The sequence below is a fragment of the Vidua macroura genome, chromosome 2, assembly GCF_024509145.1.
Source record: "Vidua macroura isolate BioBank_ID:100142 chromosome 2, ASM2450914v1, whole genome shotgun sequence".
Classification (NCBI taxonomy): Eukaryota; Metazoa; Chordata; class Aves; order Passeriformes; family Viduidae; genus Vidua; species Vidua macroura.
The window spans coordinates 22,000,584-22,022,452 of NC_071572.1; the positions used below are offsets into that span (position 1 = coordinate 22,000,584).

Below are 21,869 nucleotides of genomic sequence, written 5' to 3' on the forward strand. Positions count from 1 at the left end.
ATGAGCCAGAGACCCTGTGTTGTAGCATGTGGCAACAATCACAGGGCCCCCATGTGACCATCACTTAGCCTAGTGTCTAGCTAACTAAAATATGATCATCAAATAACTGGTCTCCTTATGAGAAAAAATAGGAAATCTGTTTAAAATGATTGGCGCAAGGCAAATGTCTGCTTTGCTGTTTTTTTTCTGGGTGGACAGGGAACAGGAACAAAATGCTTTATTGCTTGTTGTACAATTATACTGCCAGCTCCACGAAAATGCAGATGGGTGAATATGGTAACAACAGGCTGGTACTGTAGAAACTGCTAGTGTAAAGGGTTAACAAAGACTGCACTTGCTGTACATGACCACGGAGCAGAGACCGGCAGTGTGAATTGTGTGATCCTCCCGGACACACACACACAGACAGGGACACCTTCACTCCTCCGTGTGCGCAGTGCCCACCTGTCCAGCCCCCCGGTGCCCGGCCCGGCTCCGCCGGCGCCGCTTCGCGCGGGGATGCGCCGCTCCTTCGCGGGAGGCTGTGGATGGAGATGCGGTTTCTGTAGCGCTGGGCTGGCTGCGGGGAGCCATTGGCTGGCGGCTTTGTGAATTTCATTCAGTTTGGTCCAATAGCGGGAGGAGAGCGCCTGGTACAGCCTGGACCTCTCCCCCCCTCCTCTTCCCCCCCCCCCCCCCCCCCCCCCATCTCCCTCTCTCTCCCAGCTCGCCTTGCCTTGCAGATCAGTCTCTCCGCGGCTCGGTCTTTCTGCATAGGCAATCACAGCTCCTACTTGCAGACTCAACTCCCTCTCGCACTGATTGCAATGAATTTTCTGCCTGAATGTAGGTCGCTTGCAACCGAGAACACGAGTTTCCTTCAAATCCAGTGTTGTTGTCTTTCTTCTTGTTATTTTTAATTTTTCCCCCCTTTCGTGGTCGTTGCATTCCTTTGGAGAAGCCAATCGCATTGGATTCCAAAAAGGAGAGCAGGAACCGTATGTGAATAATCCTGGATGCATGATAGCCCGAGAGGATTTCCTGAAAGATTCTGGCTGTGTAAAAAAGACCCCTATGCTTCTGCAGCTATCCCAGTGTTAAGGTAGGAGTACCGGATTTGCAGTTTGAGTGTTCATTTTCATTTTTTTTTTCCTGTTGTTTTTTTCTGTTCACCCCCCCCTCCTTTTTTTTTTTTTTTTTTTCTCGGCGAGGGTGGGGGAAGAGAGGGAGAGGTGTTGCAGTTGGTACTCTGGCAAAGGGCGAGCAGTTTGCTGCAGTCGTCTGTGCTTTTACTTTTCCCATCATGATAAAGCGATACTTTCTTTTTGACATTTCCACCATCATACGCGATCTGCTTGTCACATATGCATATTTATGCAAATTTATTTCTTTTTTACCCACTTCGGTCCGTCCCTTATATTCCCCTTGCACCATAATTTGTTTGGAGGCATTTTGCTGCAATCAGCTATTTGGAAAGGCTCTGAGGTTCTGTGTGAGATGTTTACAAAGTAGCTTTGCCTTCCAGGGAAATAAACAGAAGAGTGTGGAGGAGAGGAGGGAAAAATATCTGCAGTACAGGCAGAGAAAGAAAGAGCGAAGCCACAGTTTCTTGCAAGCGCGAAGAGGGGCAGGAGCGGTACCTCATGCTCTGTATGAGCCTGTGGTTTTCAGGGAAACAAAAAACCAACACGTAGGGTTTTGGTTAACCACTTTCCTTGCCACCACCACAGCCACGAAAAAGCAAAAAGGGACAGGGACGGGCACGGGCTGGGGGGGACAAGGGAGGCGGCTGCTCGGAGGAAAATCTTGGATCTTCTGGGATTAAGCGGTTCACCCGCTTAAGCTATTCCGTGGTGGGTTTTTCTTCCTCCCTTTCCCCCTCTTTTTTTTTTTTTTCCCTTTCTTTTCTCCTTCTCCTTTCTTCTTTTTCTTTCTTTATTTCCTTTCCGGGCACGGGTAAAATGCCCGCTTTTGTGATGGGCATGGGCTTCCGCACGTGATGGAGCGGGGACTGGCACTGGGGAGAGCCAGCGTGCGCGGACCGGTGGCGGGGGGGGGGGGGGAGGGGGGGGGCGGCGGGGGGAAAAGAAAAGGAAAAAAAAAGAGACAAGCACCACCACCACTCACCCCCCCCCACTCCTTCCCAGCTCGGCAGTAAATCGGCTTCTCTGCAAAGCTGGGGCGGGGGCGGGCGAGGCGGGGGCTGGCGGCGTGAGGCGCCTCCGCGGCCGCCGCGCTTTGCCCCTTCCCCGCGGGAGAGGCCGTCGGCAGCCCCGCACCGCCCCGGGGAGCGGGGGCGGCCCCGCCGCAGCCGCCCTGACGGACGGGGCCCGAGCAGCCGCCGTTCCGCCCGCCCGCCCCCGCACACATCTCGCGGGCGCGCAGGGTCGGGGCAGGCAGGGCGCGTCCCGCGCAGCCGCTGCGGAAGGGTGCGGGACACGGGCAGCGGGAGTGGGTCGGGGCGGGTGTCCCGCCGTCGTGCCCGGAGCGGGGCTAAGAATAGATGGCGTCGCGGCCGGGAAACTTGGCCGGTTTGGGCGCGCGGCGTGGGGGGAGAGAAGTTTGCGGGGGACGCGGCGGCAGAGGCGGGGCGCGGCCGCCAGGTGGCGGTGCGGGCCCTTCCAGCCGCGCGCCCGCCGCCCCCCGCGCCGCGGCGCCGCGCGCCCCGCCGCGGGGCCGTCCCGCGCGCGCCGCGCTCCGAGCGCCGCCCGAAGTTGGGGCGCTCGCCGGGCCGGGCCGGGCCGGGCAGGGCAGGGGCGGCGGCAGCGCCGGCGGCGGAGAGCTCCCCGAGGAACTGCCAGGTGCGAGAGACTCGGCCGGGCGGGGAGCCAGGGGGGACGGCAGCACCTGAGCTGTGATTCAGGGTGCCCGCGCCCCGCTGCCCGTCTGCAGCCTCCGTGGAGCTGCTGCCTTTCGTAGGGATGGCTGAAACGCACGGCCGAGTTCGGATGTTTGGTATTTGGACAGAAACCAACACTGCCATAAAAACCCAAAATATACCCCCTACACCACCCTTGAAAACACCCCTTTAGCCTGATGTTTGATCAGTGTTGAAAGCAAGCTGTGATAAAATTCTAGTTTGGTTTTAAATTAATAACGTTAAGGACATATACGCATGTGTTTAGGAGATTAGAATTCAAAGCTTAATTGGAGGAATTTACAGTTATGCCAAAATGGAAATCCCTGCTATTCTTCTCTTCTTAAAACATAAATACATCTGCTAATGCGGATCTCGTGTATTAAAGTGTAAGATTTTTTTTCCCATATCATGTGAGGCAAAAAAATTTATTAGATGTATAAATCCTCAGTTAGCAGTAAAGAAATATACTATTTGTCACCTTAAGGAGCAATTATTTCCACTAGTTTTAATTCCTAGCTAAGAACACTGCTTTGCATTGTAAAAGTGAACTGATTTCATACATCAAATGAACCCTGAATTTTGTTTTTATTCTAACTACTCTATATCCTATCTATTAATATCTGTGTCGACTTCTGTATAGGTAGCCTTTATATAGATGTGCATTAAGGCAGGAAATTCCAAGTATTTTTTGCTTATATTGCTGAGTAGAGGGTTGCATGCATTGTCTTATGAATCATATTCCAATGAATCATTAAGGTTTGAGAACCATGAAAGCATGTCATGCAGTTTCTGGTTACTCAAAACAGCAAAGTCTATGGTGGCATGTATTTTTCTCAGAATAATAGAAAAAGAAATTTCATTTTGACATGATATTTATAATTGTGAAATTATTAGTCCTTTGTTTATAAATACAGCTATTATTACCCTTTCATCTCTATTCATATGCCAGTGTATCGTATAGATCCAATTTTTTTTGGTGGTTTGTGTGCAAGTGCAACCTATTAAGTTGTACCAAATATTAAAACTGAAATTCAGTTTCACATCCAAAATATCTTGGTCTTATAGTCAATGAAAAATAAAAAAAAAAAAAAAAAAAACAAATTAGCTCTGAATTAGCTTGCTTCTCAAGAGGACCAAGCTAATTCAGAGCTAATTTGAATTCTTTTTTTTTATTTTTTTTATTTTTCATTGAATGTAATGGCCCTTAGTTTTGATCTCTACTGGAATACATTCATATAGATAAGAAAATACATTTTCCTCCTCCTGTATTTCTGGAGGGAATGATTACTCACCCACTATTGTTTTAAAATCCAGCGCTGTATCACGAAAATGTAGACTGTAAATCCAAAAATTCCCAATGTTTTTTTCTTGATCAGCAAAGCACAGTGATCAGTGTAATTTCTTTTAAAGTCATCACAATGCGAGCGAACAAAAGCAAGCCTCATAGCCTGAACAGAACAGGCCAACTGGATTAAATTAGGACAAGTGGTAAAACTGGTAGGTTTACTGGAGATGCCGTGCTAGCCTATATATTTTGTAGTCTTCCAAAGATTTTAGCTAAGCCCATGTTCTTGGGCAGATCATTCACCTGAAAATGTTTACATTTGATAAAAATGTCAATCCTAATAGCATCCTTCAGCTGGAGACCTGTCATGCAGAGATGAACACAAGAGGCAGAAAGAAAACCTATTTAACTGAAGCTTTGTATTAAAAATATTATATAGAAACAAGGATCTGTTTGCCTTTTTTATTTTTTAACAAAAGATTGATTCAAGCAACGCTTACTGATTGCTACATAGAGGTTTGCACGTTTGTTTTTGACAGGTTCTCAATACAGCCTCCTCTTGGCCTTTCAAACATGCACACTGCTATTTGATGGCTGAATCACATAGTGTAAAGAGCAGCTCCACCTGGGTAGGACAGGAATAAGCATCGTGCTATAACCAGCATATAATTTAGTCATTCTGTCGCTTGAAGACTTGTCATCAGGATTCAAGATCTCTTCTGCATGAGTAAATGGGTTAGTTTTGTGCACAGAATTACAAGGCTGGGAGTCTTTACAGAAATAAAAATCTAATAAAACATAAACAAAGGCTGCACAAATCAATGTAAGTATCTCATGTCCAGCTGCAGCTATCCTCTGTCACAGTTCAACTCAGGTGCTTTCAATAAATGTTTGTAAAGCACTTATGCTGTGAGCCATTTTGATCCTCACATCTGACAGGGTTATGTACTCAACTATGTCACTTTTTAATAGTTCTCCACTTCTCATTGTATTTGTTTTAGTAGTCCCCAGATTGGATTTGAAAGAAAAATAAAAAAGCACCAATAAAACCCAAACACCAACGAGAAAAAACACTTTGCTGTCTAGTGGAGGAAGAGCAAGTAACAAGTTTTATTGGCAATACTCTTGAAAAATTTTTAGCAATGAGATAAGACACAATGGTAATAAACTTTTCTCAACTTGGATATAAGGGTAGAGAATAGAGAACTGAAAGATACAATTTATACACAGTCAGCGGTGGTTGAATTTAAAAAGTAGGAAATTCTGGAAACATTTCCAGCAAGCTCAGCCCTCTTTAAGCTCATCCCCCCATGTAAACAAATGGGGTTGAATTTTGACATTAAAAATAAGCTGTATATGAAACAGAGTTACTTTATGGCTTGCATGCATAGCTGACATGAGAGACTGAATAGAAGCAGCCCCTGTAGACCACTGGCTTATCCTGTGAGATCTGCAGTGGGGCTTTACTAGTGTCACGACTAATTCAAGCCGAATGCATTACCACATGCTGAAACAATCCCTAGCTAGGAATGCTCATATTTGTACTGTAATAATCTAAAAATAAAGTGTAGTCACTGATGTCACAATGTCTGATTCTTTCAGCTGTCTTCTGCGCTGAGCCCACACACCACTCATTGTCAAACGACATATTTCAGTAAGTGCATACCACTGGCGAGCTCCAGTGGAGGGTTAGGATTTTCCGTGCTTGTCTAACTTCTGTTATTTATGTGCTGACTGAGATTTGCAACTTGATGGGGAGGTAAGCTTTGAAAGTGAGTGGCACTCTTACTGACTCTACAGTTACTGTTTCAATTTCATATATAGTATGAATATAAATAGAAATTTGTATTTACTTGTGTATGAATTTATTTTGAAATAAATTCAATGTTTCACCATAACAGATGACACATGAAATAATACTGGCATGATTTGATGGTAGCAAACTTCCATCTAGCAGTATTTTTCAGATTTGCATCTGTTCCATGCAGCAGACAAAACGAGATAGACCACTGCTTCTCTGTTCAGACAGTCCAGAGGGAAGACTTTTCCTTTGTCCTCCAGCTGGAGGTAGTCACTGCCAATTAGAAGAGGTCTAGGACAGCCAGAAATGAAAGAGGACAATCATGAATAGGATTTCTGACCCAAAGTGTTAATTGAAGTGGTCTAATGGCTTGATTATTTTGAAAATTGCTGTTACTGTAGTGTCTGTGTGGGCTACAGTCTCAGTAGAGACGAAGGAAGAGGTTTTCAAGCTCTGTAGTAGTGTTGCTGTCAGGTTAATAATGGCCTTTCCAGGACTGACCAGTGGTCTTAGTCACTGCCATCATGTGGTGATCTTGTGATATTGTTGTCAGACATAGCTCAGTTAGTGATCAAGCTTCTTGAAGTGTTAACATCACTTTGGACCCTTAGTGAGTAGATATGCAGTTTAATGCCAACAATTCTTTCAAAAATCTGTTTAGAGAAATAGCATGGAGAGGGATCAAAAAATTAGTTATATTTTTTGTAATTGGATTTCTTTTACAGTTTTAAACTCTGGTAGAAAGTAAGTTAGCAGACTTCAATAAATCTCCTGCTTGGTATGTATTTTTGCTCCAAAACAGATTTTGCAGTAATTATCTCCAAATATCTAGCTGTTCTATTCCAATAAACAAATACTGTATTATTCATCACATTTTGACTTCTGATATATAAAAGCCTTACTTTGTATCCATCCAAATGTAATAAAACCAGGATAAAGCTGATAGCCTCTTTTGAAATAAAAGAATTTTGAATCAAGTCAGATTTCTATTTATTACTATTTATTCTATTTATTTATTATTATTACTTAGTTTATTCATATATATTTGTTTTGTACTGATTTTTGTGGTACTGATTTTAGACTTAAATTTTGCATAAATCTTATGCTTGGAAGTAGACGTGCCAGACAATTTTTCTCCTCTTAAATAAAGTTTTTTGCAGACACTACAAAGAACTCTGCAATTAAAAAGAACAGGGGTTTACTCAACAATTATCAGTAGTTTAATTATACAACTAAAAATTCTTTCTCTGAAAATAAATAAGCTTTTCTTCCCCCTACGCTTTCTCTTTATTTCTTTACTTACTTTATGCCAACAAATATATAATTTCTCACTTATATGTCACTTAGCCATGAAATACCTCTTCTGCGTACTTGGTCATATACAGAACAAATTACCTTAAAATTGTATAACAAATTTGTTTATTCTTTGAGATATAATTCTATGTTTTCTGATCTGTTTTGAATGTCTTCCAGACTTATCTTTTCAAATAAACAAAATTAATATATTCTTCATGTAAAACACCATATAAGATATAAGCCATATGCTCTCTAATGTACAATACATTTGTACTCATTTTCTTACTGGACATAGCATAAACCATTAACTTTAAAATACCTATGCAACAGGACCAAGATAAATGGACCATTGACAGATTAGCGTCATGCAATGAGGTCTGTTGGATTCAGTGTAAAGATACCTGTTAAGTTAAAGAGGCTTTTGGTCAGGTTCTGGGAAAAAGTAGTATTTGGATAAAATGGTATGGAGTATTTCCATAGCGCTGGCAATATCATATATAATGCTTAAAATTTTTCTCACAACTTCCCATTAACTTCTGCTAATGAAATTGCCTTCAAATCTTTGTTTGAAAAATAAAAAAGAAAGCACAGGCTCTGAAAAATAATGCATCTCCATCCCTTCCTTGAAGAGCTTGTCATAAGAATGGATGATTATGCACACTTTAAAAGAGTATGCTAGATGATACAGGACCATGTTTTCTCAACTCATGTTTTATTGGTGACTGTGTTTATAAAGACAAATGGTTATACAGACTTGGTTCCATCTGTGATTTCTTTCTGAAGTTTCTTGGATTTGCTTGTCAAAGGAACTGGGCGTGTATTAGATGGAGTATTCACATCCAGTCTGTTCACCTTTTGATTCAGTTATCTCATTAGTTGTGGTGGTGCTCAAGTTTTTGCCAGCTCTCCAAAGTAGCATTTTAACAGTGGTACATAATTCTCCTGGATGTTCAATTACAATATTTTTGGATCATAGATTTCAGTATTAATTTATAGGTGATTTGTGACAAAAAAAAAAAAAAAAAAAAAGGGCAAAAATCCTCTTCTGGATTCCAGAAGAATTATGCAAGAGGTGAAACCCATGTAAATCTTTGGTACATCTGCCATTGCCAAAGCTCTCTGACATTTATTAATTGGTAGGAATGTACCTGGATTTCATGGGATGTCTTAGGCAAAAACTGGAAAAATACTATAGCAACAACTAGAAGAAGTAGCTAGTGAGTTGTTGCTGTATGAAATCTACCCTTCATCCTTAGATGACTTCAGGAAAGCCGTCATCAATCATAGTGTTTCTTCTCAGTCAGATATGTAGTCACTGATTGGTTTGCTATAGTTTCCCAATCCAAATATATCTCTACCAATAATGTAATTATTATTATGTCTGCCTACTGCATTTTATATCATCTACATGAAAGCAAAGATAAGTTCTCAGTACACAATGGCATGAGGGGAAGTAGAACTTCCTGCAAATTATACACAGCTGGACAGATGAGCTGTGGTGCCTGAGGCTGTGAATTTGTATTAACACGGCCAGCAGTAGGTCTGCTTCCTGAATTAGAAATGTTCAGTGTGTGTAGTTTTCAAATGTGCAGGTGGTGAATTTGGGGACAGATTATGTAGATCCAGTGGTTTTCACAGATTAAATAATAGCAGTTGGCATAACTGGAAATTAGTCATGGAGCTGGATGAGAGAGCTAGCGTGTTAATTTCATGCTCACTGTGATAATATTTGATTTATTTCAGGTACACAAGTTACAGTGCAGGTGGACTTACTGCTTAAATCTAAAGAGTCTAACAGTTATTAAGAAAATACATTGCTTAGTTTAATCCTACATTTATTATGTCTTTCTTTTTGTCAAGGTCTTGTAGTTAAATGTGAGTTACATTTTTTTGAAGACAAATGCTTCTTGTTTCTATTGGTTTGATGTCATTTTTACATAGAGATGTTTCAAATACAGCGTGTTAGGAGTATAGAATGCAGGCCACCTGGCACTTACCTTAAAAAAGCAAAAAAACAAAAAACAAAAACAAACAAACAAACAAAAAAAAAAAAACCAAAAAAAAAAAAAACAAAAAAAAACCAAAAAGCAAAAAAAAAACCACCAAAAAAACACCAAACTTTTGCCATTACTCTTACAACAACTTGTTATGGTCATAGAGAGGCATGGAAACAGAAGCAAAAGTTCCTCCCTAGAAGAGTTGGCTGACCCTCTTTTGTGCTGTAGAATAGCAAATGTGTATTTATCCTTGTAACTTTCAATCTGCATTTTCTTTTTCCTGTTGGCTTTGGAAATAAGATGTTCTAGTGAATTTTCCTCTTGTCCAAACCGGTCTTGTCTATAAAAGTTTTAGCTTGAGAAAACTGAAATTAGAGCATATAGTTAGAATATTTTATTTTCTCTTTCTTCTTTTTCTGCAAGTTTTCGTTGTTGTTGTTTGTTTTTCTTTTTCTGTAACTTTTTAATTTGCCTTAGTATCCCAGAGCCTGTGAAGTGTTTTCCACTCATGACATGATAAAGGTGTAATACGATGACCAATATGATGACCAATAAAGTGGAAACTCCATTAACTCTTGGGTGTTTTGCATTAACAGTTCTCTTATGCTGAGTTTGAGTGGCTTTTTGTGAAGGATTTCTTGTTCTGGCAATGAAAATTATATTAGCTATGTAGAACTTACACTAGCAATGCTGTAGAAAGGACAGGAGATGGGAGCAGTTGTATTAGTGCCAGTGTGTTGAATTCTCTTAGCTATTAAATACATAAGATTGGAAAGCTAAATAAGCCTTGCATTTTGTATATAAGTAAATGATCACTGGATAATAACACTTCACAGAAACATCCTTCTGTGGTAGATTTCATTTTCTGATTGTCCCTGGAGAATGGTCATTTGGTGAGGCTTGATACTTCACTGCTTCCTGAAATCAGTTAGAGATGGTTTATTCAAGAGGAAACAAAACGTGTAAATAGGAGAAGATACTGTCTGGAGCCTGAGACATCAATAAAGATGATGGAGAAATGGCAGTTCCATTTTGGGAGACAATTAATGGGTTTCATAACAGCAGTGATAGCACTTGTAACACCGCTTCTAGCTCTTAAGGCCTGAAAGCTAAGCACTAAGCATGTTCATGTCTAAGATGAGGAGATTGCATATTCCAGTTCTTACCTTCTCCATGAAAGATTAGGATGCTTCCTAAATGATCTAACCCCTGCCTCTTTTACTCATCATCCCCAGCATGTTGGGGTATTTTCCTTCTCTTGCTTATTACTGCCTCAAGAGGCCCATCCTAGTCAGAGTCTGTAAACAGGCACTGAGTTGCAGACAGATGACCAATTTTAAAGGAAGGTTATAACATGATTCACTTCCACAGAAAAAGACCGTGATGACACACAAGGATGGTAGACACACAAGAGCATAGAGAGTACAGTAGTAATAGGAATGGCAGTTCACATACTGTGTTCCATACTTTAGAGAATTTAAACCAGCAGGATATAAATCAAGTTGGATTTACAACAGAAGCTGATGCTTCTGAACATGGGGGTTTGGTTTAATTTGAGGGGGTACAATGTACCTTGATCTTACTGGTCAAGGTAAAAGTACAATTTTTAATATCATCATCCCTCAGTACAAATCTAGATTGTATGCTTTGAAATTGTGTCTGTTTTCTTCTGAATAATATTTTAAATTTTTTTATCCTAATAAAGTATTTGTATAAAGTAGTTATTGGTATCAATCATCACTGAATCTATTTTTAGTTAGGAATGTTTGCTTGTTTGATTTTGTTTAAGCTGTTTGTCCCAAGAATCATGGAAACTCATCTTTTTTGTTTAATTTCAAATACTTGGGATTTTGGAGTGTTGGATTGTCTTGTTCTGTTTTGTTGAGGTTTTTTTGTGGGAGGTTGGTGTTTTTTGGTTGGTCTTTTTTTTTTTTTTTTTTTTTTTTGGTTCTCATGTCCTTTTTTTTTTTTTTGTCTGTGTGCTCAAGTTTTTTTTCCCTTCACATGCCAAATTTTACTATTAACTTGCAGTTTCTCAGAGAAACAAGTTTTGCAGAGAAGTGCATGAAGAATGTGAGGAAATTTACCTGGGATAATATAAAGGCAGGCTTAACAAACTGTGGGTTTTAATGGTTCTGTCACTGGTGCATGGGAGTGAGGGAAAGAAAATTACAGTAAAATGTGCCTTCATCCTACTCATATACATCACTTAAAGATATTAATGTAATGGTTGATAAAGACCATGCAGTTGCTGCTTAACCATTATTTTACATCTAAGTTATATTCCATAGTTACAAAACTTTTTTTCTGTTCACATTTTAAAACAGAATTGATATACTTTGCTTAGCTCAAAATTTGCTAAAAAATAAAGCAGATGGAAGAAAGCAATTTTTCCTCAGAGGTTGAAGAGTGCTAGCCTTTCGTGTTCTTAACAAGCAACCTTCCCCTATTTATATAAATGGACATATTGCATACAACAGCAATTTTGAGAGCAATTTTTCTTTGCTTGCTGTGGACTTTACAGTTAAAAGATTACAAGCATGACTAAGATCTCCTTAACACTGTTTTTGCGTTGTTTTTGTACCACTGATTTCAATGACACTGTGCCTAATATCTGAGTGTCTAGAAGTATTTACTGCTTAAAAAAGGATAGCCATGTTCCAGGATTTCCTCCTCCTTTTGCAGCTAATATCTCATCATTTAATGTATTGATTTGGCAGAGGTCTCTTTTCAGCTAAGAAGAACTTGTTCTCTGTGGAGTAAATTGTTTACCAGCCAGCTATATGTGTTTGCCTTAGCAAATCTGAGTGAAATGGTCCATCACAAATTCATGTAACTGCATTAACCTTCTTGACATTGTGACTCTGAAAAGTTAAGATGAGGATAGAGGTGAATGACAGGAGATGGTGAAAATGAAAATTATACACATTTTAATGTGTTTAAATAGGCTTAGAACTTAAGTGATTTTTAGGGATAAATTTATCTTTTAAATTTATTTGTCCCCTTTAGATGATTCGTGATAAACAGCAAGAGTATGTTTTATCAGAATTTTAGTTCATAATCCACACTAATTTCTAGTATGTACTCAGATTTTATGCTTAGACGGGCAGAAGTTGAAGGTACAGAAGGAAGAAAATGGATGGAAAAAACTTAATCACAACATTTTTATTACTTTACAACAATTTCTTTTTCTGCTCTGACATGTACCAGGATTGATTATTTATAGTGCATACTTTCTATGAATAAATAAGCACTGAATTTTCTATAAGAAGATATCTCAGACTAGAAGTAGTTTTCCAGAGAAGATTAATAAAAATATGTCTGAAAAATTCAACCTTCTAGAACAATATATTGCCTTAATTTGCAAAAACATAAAAAATATTTCACTAAAAAAAAAATTGGATGAAGAATCTAGACTTTGCTAGACTGTTACATACTGTCCAGAGTCTTTCATATATGTTGAGAATATTTTGGGGGAGGGCGGAAAGAAACAAAGGAATGACTTTATTATTTCTTTTTGGTTTTTTTTCTTTCTTTGTTTAGATTTTATTTGACTAATGTACGGTATAAGGCAAAATGGATTTCAGACATCTAGACTGATAACCTGCAACACTGCATAATCTTACTTCAGAAATATGCAAAATGGCCACTTTAGGGAAGGAGAGGAGCAGGTGAAGATTTGTGTCTAGCCCAAATACAGAATCAGAATATAGCTCCAGCACTCAGACTGGGAAAAGTTTCTGGGTTCTCTGACCTGGATGTAACTGAAGTCTTGCCAGGAATCACTCTTGCTTATCCACTGTGATTTTGAAAGCAGTAAGTTCATGGACTGCCGTGATGTGTCATGTACAGAACAACCAGGGAATCAGGCACAGCCAGCATGGGTTTAGGAAAGGTAGGTCCTGCTTGACCAGTGTGGTCTCCTTTGATGACCAGGTTACCTGCCTAGTGGAAGAGGGAAATGCTGTTGTCTGCCTGGATTTCAGTAAAGCCTTTGACACCATCTCCCCCAGCATTCTCCCAGAGGAACTGGCAGCCCATGTCTTCAACAGGTGCACTCTTGGCTGGGTTGAAAAATGGCTGGATGGCTGGGGCCAGAGAAGGGTGTTGGGTGGAGTTACACTGAGCTGTCAGCTGGCCACAAGTGGTATACCTGAGGGCTCAGTGTTGGGGCCAGTCCTATTTTATATCTTCATCAATGATCAAGTGCATTCTTAGAAGTTTGCAGAGGACAGCAGGTTGTGTGGGAGTTTCGATCTGCTGGAGGGTAGGAAGGCTCTGCAGAGGGATCTGGACAGCATGAATCAATGGGGCAACTGTATGAGGTGCAGTAAGATGAAGTTCCATGTCCTACACTTCAGTCATAACAACCCCATGTAGGGTTTCAGCCCAGAAACAGGAAAGAATTTTCATTCTAGATTTTCATATGTATTATTACACAAAGGGTGTTCATTTGGATTGAAGTATGGTGATTTTTAGGTTCAAGTGTTGCATAGGCAGTACATATGAGGCTTCTCTAGTGTAAAGTAAAAGTCTACAAAACAAAAGGTAAGGGAAGTTGAAGCAGGAGGGTAAACAAAAGAGGAACCATTCTGACTGTATTGCTGGTATTTCCCACAAGTACCTACCATACAACACTATTGGGATTTGCAGTTGCAGGGCTGTCATAATAACAACACAAGACCTAAAGTGTGAGAACATCAAGGGATAAAGAAAAATGATGTTATGGAGGGCTCGGGAAATCACTGCTGCAGTGGCTTAGATGATAGCTTACAGGGCTGTGAATTGCAGACCCTTGACATTACTGAGGTTGAAATACTAATTTACTCAAGGCAAAACATGATTTAACAGCATTCATGAATGAAAAATTTGTATTGGATCATTTAACATCAGAGACAGAAAAATTAAGATAATGTAGGCATAACTTAGAGCTTTTGCCTGGATACTTTCTTTTTCTCAAAAAGGAAGACTATAGAGAATTTTAAGGGTATTTTTGTTTGTCTTTACCTTGCTTTAGTTAAAGACATAGTGTATCAGTAAATACCTTCATTTTTAAATGATATAGTGATTTTTTAAAACAAAACTACATAATTTACTTTATGTTTTACTATATTCATCAAAATGGAGCAAGTATTTTTTTGTATGCTGTTTGGAAGTTCTAGGTGACTTTGTATCCCTTTATAACTTCTATTATTTCATAATGGATCCTTTGGAAGGAAGGATGTCCTCTCTTCCTAAGACTACATCATTTATCAAACAGTAATTGCCACGGTGCATTTAGATGTACTATGACTTTGTAAATCATCACAAGAATTGCCTGATATCCACATTACCCAATGCCTCAAGGTATTCCAAAATACAAAATCTAGCCACAGGCATTAACAACACACACAGTGATTGCTGTCATATTTTGGTGCTGTTCCCAGAAATGCCACATTCAGAAGGTTGTACTTTGAAGAATGATGCTGCATAATCAGCTGGCTAAATTCATTAGAAGCTGAGGTACCACGACAGGGAGTACAATGTTATCCTTGATGATCTTGGCTTTTGTGGTGGCAAACAGCAATACCCACAGAATTTCTTGATCTGGTTACCAACTGATTCAGTCTTTCAAACTATTCCCAACACTGGCAATTTTTTTTTTTTTCACCACGTCTTTTAGCTTAGCTTCAGTTTTCTTTCCTGAGAAAGCATTGAAAAAAATGCTGAAGTTCCTCAATAGTCCAAGTAACTACTTTGGACAATAAGATCAGTTGTTCAGTGGCTGAATGTCAGGTTTATTATTCTTAGGGTTTGGCTGATACAAACTGAAGAAGCTGAGAAATTGTGACTGTTAATTTTGCACTGTTCTGCTGTAAGAAATAGGGAAAAACACACGACCACCACCACCCTCCTCCCCTCCACCCGGAAGAAAAAACCAACAAAACCCCTTCTTCTACCATATGCCTAACTCATTAGGGGTTGATGAAACATCCTTACAGGGTTGCTACTCTGCTTCCCAGTGTGAACCGTATATGTTCAGTAAGGCCATGTTTAAAGTTTTTTGTCAAATATCTACTGAATATATTGCACAAACTAGAAGAACTAGAGAGGAATGCATTTTAGTTTTAGTCCACATATTCTAGATGTCGCCGGGAGTTCATTCTCTTTGCCTTCTAACTTGGAGTCTTTTGTTCCCATCCTGCTCAACGGCAACACTAGATAATCAATTCATATTCACATGTACTGAGCTTTATGACAAAAATTTCACACTTTTTTTTTTTCCACAGCTGGTTCAATGAAGACAGCTTTGGTGAGGCACCAACAATCTCTGGATTTCAGTGATTTTCCTAATAGTAGATAAGCATCTTTCTCTCAAAGATGTCTTTATCAGATCAGTGAGGACTCTATCTGTCTGCCAGAGCTTTTTACTTCTTGCTAGTGTATATATATATATATATATATATATATATATATATATATATATTGAACGTAATATATACTATTTAGCTCAGATGCCACTGAAAACCATAGTTTTGAATCTCTTGGAAATGCTGTGGGTTTTGGTTTTCACTATGGAAAAACATAGCTAAAGTTATTTGTTACTCATCCTTCAATCTAGATGCTTTCAGCTACTTACCAGATTAACTGTCTAGTATGATCATCAAAAGTATATGCAGAAAATTTTTCTGAAGTTTTTAAGGAAAGATCTTGCTTGAGTCCCTGTGGGTTGGTTCATTCTGCATACCAGAAATTTGTTCTCAAATTGAGACAGTCATGTGCAAATTAGTTATTTTAGGTTCTCAATGCAATTTACAGGAATAATTAAGAATTTTGGGATGCAATTGACCTTTTTTAAGGTTTTCTTCAGAATGAGATTAAGCACTTGTGATTAATGAATAAATGAATTTGATTGGGTGAAACTGGATCTTAATCAGTTTACATTGTTCCAGAGACCATTGCCTTTCCTGTTCTAAGGCCTGTCTGAGACACCCATATTATTGGTGAAGCAAAGGTCCCTTACAATTTATTCCTTTATTGTTATTTCTGTTTATGTAAAGTTACAGGTCTTGTTTTAAGATAAAGTATTCCTCTTTTCATGGCTTACAGTTCTTGATGTTTGAATACCTGCATCATTCTCAAACACATTTTCATTATGAAGCTGTGGGGTTGTTGGATGTCTGATATGCTTGAGTGCCACTGATAGTCCAGGATCTAGCCTTAATTTTAGGTTATTACTGTACCTATCAGAGGCCTGAATCATTCGATTGTATTCCTTTCTGAACTTTTGCGTGCTAGCACATTTGTCAGGTTTTTGTGGGTTATTGGTGTCAAAAAATTTCATTGTTCTATCCAGCATTGTCATTCAGTGGTTTTAGTTGTACGTAAAAATATCAACGACTCATTTTTGATGTATGCAAATTGTTATGTATGAAAGAAATAGAGTATTTTATATGCTGATTACCTCCAAGTATATTCTGTGTGAGACATCCTTTTGAAGAAATGTGTGGAGGAGTTTTTCAGGATTTTCAATTATTTTGAATGTAAAAGGGGTGAAAAAAATACAAGGGGTAGATCATCTATTTGAAATAATTATAATAGATATGTTTTACTGTGGCTGAGTTTAAGGACTCAGACTGTCATTTCTTATTCCTTTGGATGTTTTGATAAGCAGAAAACAATGGAGATGTGTATGATTTTTTTGGGACTGGTGAAATGCAATGTAGAATACTTACATTTAAAGGACTAAGTTAACAATATAATCACTGGAAACTTCATATGTATTTCATAAGGAAAAACTCCACGTGTTGCCTGCTTAAATCTATTTAACACAAGACATAAAATTTAAACTTCCAAAACCAGCAACAAAACCAGCAGCTTTCATTTCTAGCTAATACTGAATATTTTAAACCCTCTATTCTTTTTGGAATTATGAATTGCAGTATGAAAATTTGGAAGCAGAAGACTAGCTTCATTATTTATACTAATAGGTGAGCACATTATATAATTCTAATGACCAATAATTCAGTTTCAATATTTTACTGAAATATACCAATGAAGGGAATAGCTAATATAGTGGTTATTGCAGCACAGGTCTCTTCATTCAGAAGCAACTTTTAATATTTCTCACATGAAAATAGCTAAAGAATTAGACATATATGGATTTATTTTTTAAAATTTAAACTCATGTTAAAAAAAACACTTTTCAAATGAAAAATTTTCAGGTTCTAATAAAAATAGAATTTGTGCATGTATGTGTTCATGTAGTCTTCAACTCATGTCAATGTTTGGTGCTTTTTATTGTCTAAAAAAGACTGCATGTGTCCACTTGACAATCTTGATGGCCATAATGTAGACCTTTTTTTTTAATGAGTGATTTAAAAAAAAATTAAACAAATGCAAACTCAAATTCTTTTAAAAATGAAAAAAGATCATCTGTAATGTTCTTTTACTGTGAACATCTCTCACTTGAATACCCTCTAGGGGAGGGTTTTTTTGAGGGCATCCATTGCAGGTGGATTCTTGAGTGAAATACTAGCATTTTTTCAGGCAGCAGTAATCAGATAGTGATAATCCCTGTTCACAGTTGGAAGTGCTTACATGGCAAGAATCTAATTTCAAAAGCTTATGAGCTGTGTTTTCTACGAAGATTTTTTTTCTTGATATCTTAAGTTCATTTTCAGCTCCTGAGACTATTATTAAAAAAACCCCATCTAATTCAAAGTTAAAAGCTCTGCTTAAAAACTTCTGTAAGTGTTAAGAGCTGTATTTAAAAAAAACAAGCATTTGCTCTGATATCCTGTTGTTTACCAAGGAAATATAAAAATTAAATTATTAACTAAAATCAGATGATGACTACAACACAACAGGTATTTATCACTTAGCTATCTATGAGTCTCAATTGCATTTTAGACATGTGAATAGGAAAAAAAAGGAGAAAGAACTGCAATCTGCCATGCTTTTAAGTGTTTGCAATTCAATTTATATATTACTGGAAGATTTAGTTTATTTGTAGAAACTTCAAATTGTTACTTGCATTCAGAATACCTTTGTTAGCATATTTACCTGTGGCTGGAAAATTTTTTATACATTAGGGAATTATTGTTGAAAAATTGTTGAAAACATGCACACCATTTAGAGTTTGCAGTACTGGAAAAAAACAGGGATTTTATTGCTGCATGGGTTTGTCACCAAAGGGTTTTTTTGAGCTATTTTTCAAAACTTTTGAAGATCAGGCCACTTAGGTGATGCCTGGTGTGAGCTTATATTTTGTCATTATCCTTCCAACCTCTAACCTCCGCACACATGTGTTTCAGGAGTCTGTGTGTACTCAGAGGAGTATTTCTGTCAGGATCTGTGATATTTAAATGCTCCCGAGATTGTAGAAAGTCTCTGTCTTTCAGCCCCGCTGCCAAAGAAGGAATCGTAATTCGTCTGTGCTGGTTTTCAAGGTTGTTTATTTCTTCTTACCTAAAATATTTTCTCTCTGAGCTGCAGTAGGTCTGTCTTGCAGGACAGTGTGCGGGGCTCTGCCCCTCAGTGGGATGTTACAAACATTATATACTAGAAACTACGTGTGCTATATTTGCAACAACGTGCCAATATCTATCACCCATGTTGAACAGTGTGTCCCCAGCCCAAACCAATAGAAAAATGCCAACACCACAGTGAAACATGGAGGGCATGAGGAAGAAGAAAAAGGACAAGTTTCCTCCATCTTGCCTCCTTTGAACCCCTTATCTAGAATCCTAAAATTCTACTTTTACACCCATGCCACACTAATTACTACTTATATCAAACACTCAGAGCTTGTAATTCATCCTGTAAGACTGAAAACTCTTTTCCATGGATAGAGATCAGAGACAGTGTTTCTCGGGGCTCTGTACAGGGGGGTTTCTGACCCTCTGCCAGGGTCCCGGACCTTTCAAAGCAGCCAGAGAGGGATGCCCTGGATTCCCACATTTTTCTACAAATATTTTAAAGCACTGTGCAACAACTCCAAATTACTGGATCAGTACACATCCTCACAGTGACATGACAGTGCTGTTCAGCCCTCCAGAGGCTGGTGCTTTGCTCAGGCAGAAAGTCCTCTGGGACCTGAACCATGGTCTTTGCAGAGCACTACAATGCAGTATGCGACCTACCAGTTTGGTCAGAGTTAGCTTTGTTTCACTGTGAGACTCAGGGTGTATCAGCACTTCCTAGAGTTTTTGAGATAAAATTTGTCTTGTGGTTTGCAAAGTGACAGCAGTTTTGTGTTTGTGGAAGAGACTTTTAAAATATGTTTTGCTTTAATGCTCTGCTTGAGACCTTGTGATTGTTTTTGCTGTCACAACCATGCTCTGATTTATAATTTTCCAGTAGCAGCTACCAGCTATTGTCAGAATTTCCTCCCAAAATTATGTGTCCAATAGACTGCAGTCAAGTATGAGACAGCAAGTATTAGACTTGGATATGTAGACTGACTTCTGCAGTTTACTGATCTCATGAGAACTTTTATTGACTTCAAAGGGCTGGATCAACCTCTTAGTTTCTGCTCAAAGCAACTGTAGCCTTTCTTCAATTTTTAACACTGAAATAGTAAAAGTCCAACATATTCATAGCTCATTCACTCATGAATATCTTTATTCTTCCAAGTAACAGCAGGGTAGAGAAAAGCAATTGACTTCTCAACCAGATAAATGGAAAGAGTAGAGATACTGTACTCATGACAATCATAAATTTGGGGTTGTTATGACCTGTAATCAACAGCATATGATATAACCTATTGCTATTGCAGGCAGGAGATCTAAAGATGACTGACAGCCTGGAGCAAGTAAGATCTAGCTGAAAACAGAATGTTCTAAATACAGAACAATGATTCTATATATAGCCCTACAGTGAGAGAAATCTTTTTCTCCTTCTGATAGAAGAGAAGAGAGGATTTGTTTGACTTTTGGGAAGCTTAAGAATCTTCAGCAAATATTCCAAGACACTGGAAACATTTTAGGCAACTTACTAAGTTCATGTAATGGAGTTTAAATTAATTTACCAACGTATTGATTTCCTGCATTGGGGAAATGTGAGGTTTCTTATTATTATTGTGTTTGTTATTTGCTTGCTTAAGTAATTATCTACAATGTCCACTGCTAATTTTAGATGATTCTAAATACAATAGATTCAGTTAGTACATGGAGTGGTTGATTAGCTGAGGACTGAGATAATCCATTGTCATGTGTTAATGCTTCTCTTGTGGGTATTCCAGTGACCTCTCATAACTCCTAACCTTTATCTAACATTTGGTACATGGTTCATTCAGCACAATAAAACTATAATGAATGATTAAGTTGTAATTAATGAATTTAACTTCTTGCATTTGACTCAATTCTTAGTAGAAGCATTAAATAAACTGCATTTATTTCACAAATGTCTTTTGAATGCCTTAATCAGAAGGATTTAAGACCACATTCTCACCTTTTATATATGTTTTGACTTTGGTTTTCTGTTGATTTTTTCTGTGGTCTTCATAGACTATTTGAAATTACAGGAAAAGAAAAAAAAAAAAAAACAAAACTCTTACTCAAACCAAATACATTTACCACACCTCCTGTAAAACAGCTTAAGTCAAAATTTCAGGATTCAATGTGGCCTATTGCTGCTTGAGCTACAGGACTTCACACCATTCAGCTGACAGTAAAGTAATTTGGTAGTGAAGAAGGAGGTTGTACTGCAGGCAGCATGCCCCAGTTGTAGAGGGAACTTAGTTTAGTTTTCTGTCCAGAAAAATCCATTTTAACTCGTGTCACTGCCACTTTTGCTTCTAGAGATCAGGAATTGGGTTGATCATGAGGTTCCTCTCAAGACAAGATCCTTCTCTTGTAGGCTTCTCGTGCACTCCCAACATAATAATAATGCTGGTAGTTGCTGCCATCATTGCTGTTCTGTCACATTTTATCCCTAAAAAAGGAAACACATTTTAAAATATTTGCTTTTTTTATATATTTTGATTTTAGTAAACTGCCAAAACTTCCCTGAGAAGGGAAAACTGATAGTTTTAAGCGCAGCCTGGATAAGCCATAATTGAATTTAATTAGAGGAAGAAATGTTTCCAGTGGAAGAGTTTTCTCCTCATTGGATTTAAGGGAAGAGGAATTGGAACCTTAGATGTAAGTTCTCTGCAATTTTTTCTTGTTGCTCTTTGTTACCAAAGTAAATTCTGGCTGTATTTAGACTGTGAACCTGGGGCAGGATTTGAAACAATTTGGGCAGACTCAGCTAAAGATTCAGGTTGAGCCATGATCGGGAACAGCTCGGTACTTACTTTAATGCCTCTCTTTCTGTTAACTGCTACTTAGAGTTATTTTATCTGTTGAAAGGGAACCCCACATACACAAAAAGGAAAAGAATTGTGTTTTTATTAGAAGGCCTTGTGATGTAGACAACAGTGGGAATGAAGACGATAGAGCAATTAAGCTGCAGGCCCAGAGGGGCTCTCATAAACCATGTGCAATTCTTGCAGGTCTCAGATGTGTTTATGTTTGCTCACAAGGTTGTGGTTGCCAAATAGAAACTTAAGTATTTTTTCTCTTCTTGTCAGGGAGGCTAAAAGAGGTGTAAGGGTGCTTACATCCCATTTCATATAACTACATTTTTTGTGGTGCTGGAAGAAAATGGAGTTGTTTCTTTTCTGTT

General features: G+C 38.5%; 1 protein-coding gene across 4 annotated transcripts in view; it reads left to right on the forward strand.

Moving 5' to 3' along the window:
• Positions 1-704: 704 nt before the first annotated feature.
• The window catches only part of NLGN4X (neuroligin 4 X-linked), a 164,583-nt gene continuing 143,418 nt past the window's right edge, over positions 705-21,869 (forward strand). For 3 of the 4 annotated variants that reach the window (XM_053970849.1, XM_053970851.1, XM_053970852.1), the window contains exon 1: positions 2,705-2,780. The gene's annotated coding sequence lies outside the window, so the exon portion shown is untranslated. Of the gene's footprint in view, positions 1,082-2,704; positions 2,781-21,869 lie in introns of those variants that run through there. The other variant, XM_053970850.1, reaches the window with a different exon arrangement.